We start from the raw sequence: 6,158 nt of genomic DNA, 5'->3' as shown, positions 1-6,158 counted from the left end.
GCTATTGTGGTTGATATGGGGGTAGGGATGGCCTTAGGGCGTCTGGGGAGTCCCTAGGGACGTTTCCCTAGAGGGCCTAACCTGGGGGATGTGGCCATGACCTGGTTAGGAGCTCTGGGGGCTCTTAGATGGTGTTTTCCTTGTGGCTGCGTACAGCGGAGATGGGGGAGGGTCTATGCTGGCGGACGTTGGTTACTGGCCTGGTAGCCTGGCTGCCCCTGGGAGGGTCCGGGACAGGCGTGGAGGCTTGGGGGTCTGGGGGTGCTCCGCCCCCCGGTCTGGGGTGCTGGCCGGGCCTTGGGGGCTTGGGTCCTGGCTGTTATGTCGCCGGAGCAGTGGGCGGGTGGGTGCATGGGGGCTCAGCCCCAGTGCAGGGGACCTCTGGTGCATCGGCCCAATTAGGGGGCTCTCTAACTGGTGGGGAGGTTGTTATATCTTTGCAGGTGGTCTCCTCACTACAGGAGCTCACTCTGCAGGTGGGGGGAGAGATATAGGAGAGGTGGAGAATGAACTCAACCTGGGTGTCTATTGTCTTGTGTAGTTTGGGAGATGATTGGATGATGGGGTGGGTGCAGTTTTCTCTGGGGTGGTGTCGGGTGGGCTGCCCCGGACTCTGTGGGGCTGGGCGGTGCTGCTGCTGCGGGCCCCAGTCCGGATGGGCCTGGGCCCCCTTGCCCTGGTGGGTTCCAGAGTTGGGGGTGCCTACTGGGGTAAGCGGGGGAACTGGCCCCAGGGAGGGGCCGATTGCCCCTCCCTTTCTTCCCTCCCCATCCTCAGCTGCCTCCCTATTCCAGCTCTACAACACCCACCCACACACGCAGGGCTTGGGGTGCAGGTTTGTCACCAGGGTGCAGTGGAGGCACTCCCCCTCTGTCCCCTTCTGGCCGCCTGTGCCTCAATTTTATTCTGCAACCTAGACATTCACATTATTCACACTCTCACATAACACATACATATAGGGCCTTGAGGGTGGGCACGTTTTACAGCATCCAGAGGATGGTCGGTGTACTCCAACCCACCTCTGGCGCTGGTGCCCTACCCTCAATTTTAAATGCATTTAGACACTAAGGGTTTTCGGGAGGAGCCGTGCTGCTCTCTGAGAGGAAGCAAGTACCATGCTCTCCTGAGTTTTAAATGCAACGCTCTTTACAACAGCACACAGCAACACTACATATGAGCGGGCGTAGAGAGGTTTGAGGTCTTCACTCACCCCGGTTCTGTTAGCCGTCAGGGCTGGGGGGCTGGGAGGAGGTGCTGGCCGTCAGACTGGGGTCTGGGATGCGGGGCCTCCCTGCTACTGCAGATAAGGAGGTGGCCCGCTTGCCTCCACCCCAGAGAGAAGGGTTACACCTCCTGGGTCTAGGTGCGGCTTGCCCCTCTGAGGGCGGGGGTACCTGGACCTGGGATATAGAGTATGTTTGGGGAGTGCGACTGTCTGTGCAGTGTCTATTTGTGTCTGTCTACACGTTGGGTGAGTGCCGAGTATTTGGTTGTGCATATGGGGTGGGAATTAGGGCTGCACGATTTTGCATAAAATGAGAATCACGATTTTTTGGCTTAGAATTGAGATCACGATTCTCACGATTTTCTTTTCCAGTATAAATATTTATTGCACTTATTAACTGCACATCAACTTCGTAACAGTTGAGACTGAACATAAAACTAAACATAAAAACAACAAATGTCTCACGTTTTGTTGTTGCCGCAAAATGTTGTACTACTTGAAATTCCATCTCCACTCGACACTGCATGTACAGAGCAGGTAGTGCAACAATAGAAAAATAGTTGCGGGACGGCACTGTGTAGCGTTTGTCTAGGGTGTTGATCATTTTCCTAAATCCCTCGTTTTGCACAGTGTTGATGGGAGCCATATCTTCAGGTGATAAGTGATAGCCTCCGTAATTTCTTTGAGTTCGACGTGTATAGGGAAGCGCTGTATAAGGTTCCCGTTATTGGTGTTTGGGTGGTTGACCGGAACGGATTTTCTCCTGTCACTTTCTCGTCATCCCTGACATGCTCTCCGTTGTTTTTTCCCTGCTAATATTAGCATCACACGGCACAGCTTCTGTATCACGTGGTATAAGGCTCCGCCCTTGTCATTTGTTGAGCAGGAAGAGTGAGCGCTTGTTTTCATGCAGAGTACGTACCGGTGGCTGATGCCCTCAGACGTTGGTGTGTTGGTGGTCCTTGTCGTCTGGGGCTGGGCGCTCATGTATGTACCGGCTCACTCCTGGTGGCCGATTGGCAGGGCCGGGCGCCTGTGGCCCGGCTGGGCTCCTTCCGGGGGGTGGGATGCCCTCTGGCCTCTGGGCCTGAAGCTCGGTCCTCTCTGGCACAGCTGGCTGCCGGCAGGGCCCGCGGGCACGCCACTGCAACCCCCTCTGGCCTCTGTTCCGTAGCTGCTGGGTGACCTCTCGTTTGGGGCTCTACTCAGCTCTTCCCAGGAGGAAGCTGCTTCATACCCTGGTGGACGGGGCTATGGCTCCCCACACTCCCTACATGGAGAAACCTTTGGAATACAAGCATGCTGATCCACACAGGTGTACACACGGGTGTTCACAGACGCGGACTACAGCTTTCTTGGCTGCTGCCTCAAAGCACATTGTGCGCTGTCTATCTTGCGTGCTGCACAATATCGTTTAATATTTAGTATCTACTGTTATCTACTGCTAGCTAGTTTATTGTGATGGTGCTGTTTTTTTTATTATGTTGCTCTTTGTTGTTTGCTTTCTCTTCTGTTTTTTTTTTCTCCATACAGGTGATCCAGGTGTTTTGTTGTTTTTTTCTTTCTTTCTTCCCCCCTTTCTCACCGTCTCTTCTCCCCTTTGGTTTTCTTTCTCTCCCTCTCTTTCTTTCATTCTTTCTCCCTGTCCTATCCCCCAGTCATGTCTGTCCCGTTTGTAGCAACTGAAAATAAAATAAATTCATAATTATAATAAAGGTCAATCAAATGGACCAATATGGCAAGGCCATGATGATCCACTTGGTAAAATAAATCCGCTTGGCATCTTTCTTGGCCTTAAGACAACAATTCTGATGGCTAAAGATCCAAATGGGACACAAAAAAAAGGAAAAAAAAATCAACTACACTGTTGCTTAGCAACCCCTTCGGAGCCACCTGCTTGAACAACACGTTCTCACTCCCAGCTCGTCAAATGTGTGACGCATGGTCAGGCTCCCTCTGCTTTACTTATCGATGCGCAGGGTACCCCCCTTGCGTCGAGAATTGACGTCCAGGGTCCTCTTATTGAATACTATAGAGCTTCCTAAACGTTGTTTATTGACGACAAGAGATTGCCGCAGAAGAGCCTGTTGTCCGTATATTTATACATTTCCGAAATCACATTGTAGTGACGTATATAGAACACAATAAATTATACCATGTAAGAAACTACCTGAGAAACAGCAGATAAATTAATTATAGGCTATTACTTTTGTATCGTTTATTGCATTTATGGAGGGAGAGGTGTATGCTGGGTAATGGCACAGCTAGTGAGTAGGTGACTTTATTCACCCGCTTCGGATGTGTTCAGTCCATCAGGCGTTATAAGCAGAAATCAGTCCCATAGATATGGGCCATCTCCACCTGCTAGATTGTTCAGAAGGTTGTTATCATCCATCCAGATGGAGGATCACTAACAGGAGCGTGGGAAGACTCCAGAATCCACTCTGGCTGGTAGGGCTGCTCGATTATGGCAAAAACGATAATCATGATTATTTTCACTGAAATTGAGATCTCGATTATTTGACGATATTTATTTAACCCTTTAAGACCTACCATAGAACCAAGTCCGCCAGAGCTTATATTATTTTTTTACATGTTGTAGTGCCATTTGTGAGAGCATTTCAAGTTGCTATACATCAATACAACTGTTATAGCCCATATTTTAATAATATGTATGCATTAAGTCCATAGTAACTACATTAATTGCAAAAAAGTGCAATAAACTACAAAAAAATTGAAAATCGTTTTTGTTTTGTTTTTTACATACAGGGAGTGCAGAATTATTAGGTAAGTTGTATTTTTGAGGAATAATTTTATTATTGAACAACAACCATGTTCTCAATAAACCCAAAAAACTCATTAATATCAAAGCTGAATGTTTTTGGAAGTAGTTTTTAGTTTGTTTTCAGTTTTAGCTATTTTAGGGGGATATCTGTGTGTGCAGGTGACTATTACTGTGCATAATTATTAGGCAACTTAACAAAAAACAAATATATACCCATTTCAATTATTTATTTTTACCAGTGAAACCAATATAACATCTCCACATTCACAAATATACATTTCTGACATTCAAAAACAAATCAGCGAACAATATAGCCACCTTTCTTTGCAAGGACACTCAAAAGCCTGCCATCCATGGATTCTGTCAGTGTTTTGATCTGTTCACCATCAACATTGCGTGCAGCAGCAACCACAGCCTCCCAGACACTGTTCAGAGAGGTGTACTGTTTTCCCTCCTTGTAAATCTCACATTTGATGATGGACCACAGGTTCTCAATGGGGTTCAGATCAGGTGAACAAGGAGGCCATGTCATTAGTTTTTCTTCTTTTATACCCTTTCTAGCCAGCCACGCTGTGGAGTACTTGGACGCGTGTGATGGAGCATTGTCCTGCATGAAAATCATGTTTTTCTTGAAGGATGCAGACTTCTTCCTGTACCGCTGCTTGAAGAAGGTGTCTTCCAGAAACTGGCAGTTTTTCCAGCATCCAGGCTGGAAAAACTGATCAGGAGGGCTAGCTCTGTGGTCGGCATGAAGCTGGACACTCTGGTGACAGTGGCAGAGAAAAGGACACTAAAGAAACTGATGGACATTATGGACAATGCCAGGCATCCTCTGCACACGGCCATTAACAACCAGAAGAGTCTGTTCAGTGACAGGTTGCTTCTCCCCAAGACAAGAACTAACAGACTTAAAAACTCCTTTGTCCCACACGCCATCAAACTGTTTAACTCCTCCCTGGAGGGGAGAGGGAGGGGAAACAGGAGGACAAAGGAGGGGGGAACAACTAAGCTGTAGTGCCTCTTCACCCCACTGTGCAATACCTTTTGTGCAATACTTTTGTAAATAGTCAACAGTGCAATAGACCTCAATACTCGAAATGTGCAATTCATTCACTTGTATTTTTATTTTTTATTCCTATTTATTCTATTTATCCCCTTCGTATATTTTATTTATATTGTCTCTGTATTTATATGTGTGTGTGTGTGTGTGTGTGTGTGTGTGTGTGTGTGTGTGTGTGTGTATATATATATATATATATATATATATATATATATATATAATATTCTGGAACTCTGGAACTTCTGTCGGTGCTGTGCTTTTTGGAAATCGAATTTCCCAGAGGAACCCACCCGAGGGATTAATAAAGTTCTATCTAATCTAATCTAATCTAAGTAGGACTGGGAGTTGAGCTTGACTCCATCCTCAACCCGAAAAGGCCCCACAAGCTCATCTTTGATGATACCAGCCCAAACCAGTACTCCACCTCCACCTTGCTGGCGTCTGAGTCGGACTGGAGCTCTCTGCCCTTTACCAATCCAGCCACGGGCCCATCCATCTGGCCCATCAAGACTCACTTTCATTTCATCAGTCCATAAAACCTTAGAAAAATCAGTCTTGAGATATTTCTTGGCCCAGTCTTGACGTTTCAGCTTGTGTGTCTTGTTCAGTGGTGGTCGTCTTTCAGCCTTTCTTACCTTGGCCATGTCTCTGAGTATTGCACACCTTGTGCTTTTGGGCACTCCAGTGATGTTGCAGCTCTGAAATATGGCCAAACTAGTGGCAAATGGCATCTTGGCAGCTGCACGCTTGACTTTTCTCAGTTCATGGGCAGTTATTTTGCGCCTTGGTTTTTCCACACGCTTCTTGCGACCCTATTGACTATTTTGAATGAAACGCTTGATTGTTCGATGATCACGCTTCAGAAGCTTTGCAATTTTGAGACTGCTGCATCCCTCTGCAAGATATCTCACTGTTTTTGACTTTTCTGAGCCTCTCAAGTCCTTCTTTTGACCCATTTTGCCAAAGGAAAGGATGTTGCCTAATAATTATGCACACCTGATATAGGGTGTTGATGTCATGAGACCACACCCCTTCTCATTACAGAGTTGCACATCACCTAATATGCTTAATTGGTAGTAGGCTTTCGA

The sequence above is a fragment of the Copadichromis virginalis genome, linkage group LG17 (assembly GCF_057382275.1).
Source record: "Copadichromis virginalis isolate Kocher_CV1m ecotype Utaka linkage group LG17, C_Virginalis_male_GT1.1, whole genome shotgun sequence".
Classification (NCBI taxonomy): Eukaryota; Metazoa; Chordata; class Actinopteri; order Cichliformes; family Cichlidae; genus Copadichromis; species Copadichromis virginalis.
This window is presented reverse-complemented; position numbering follows the sequence as displayed.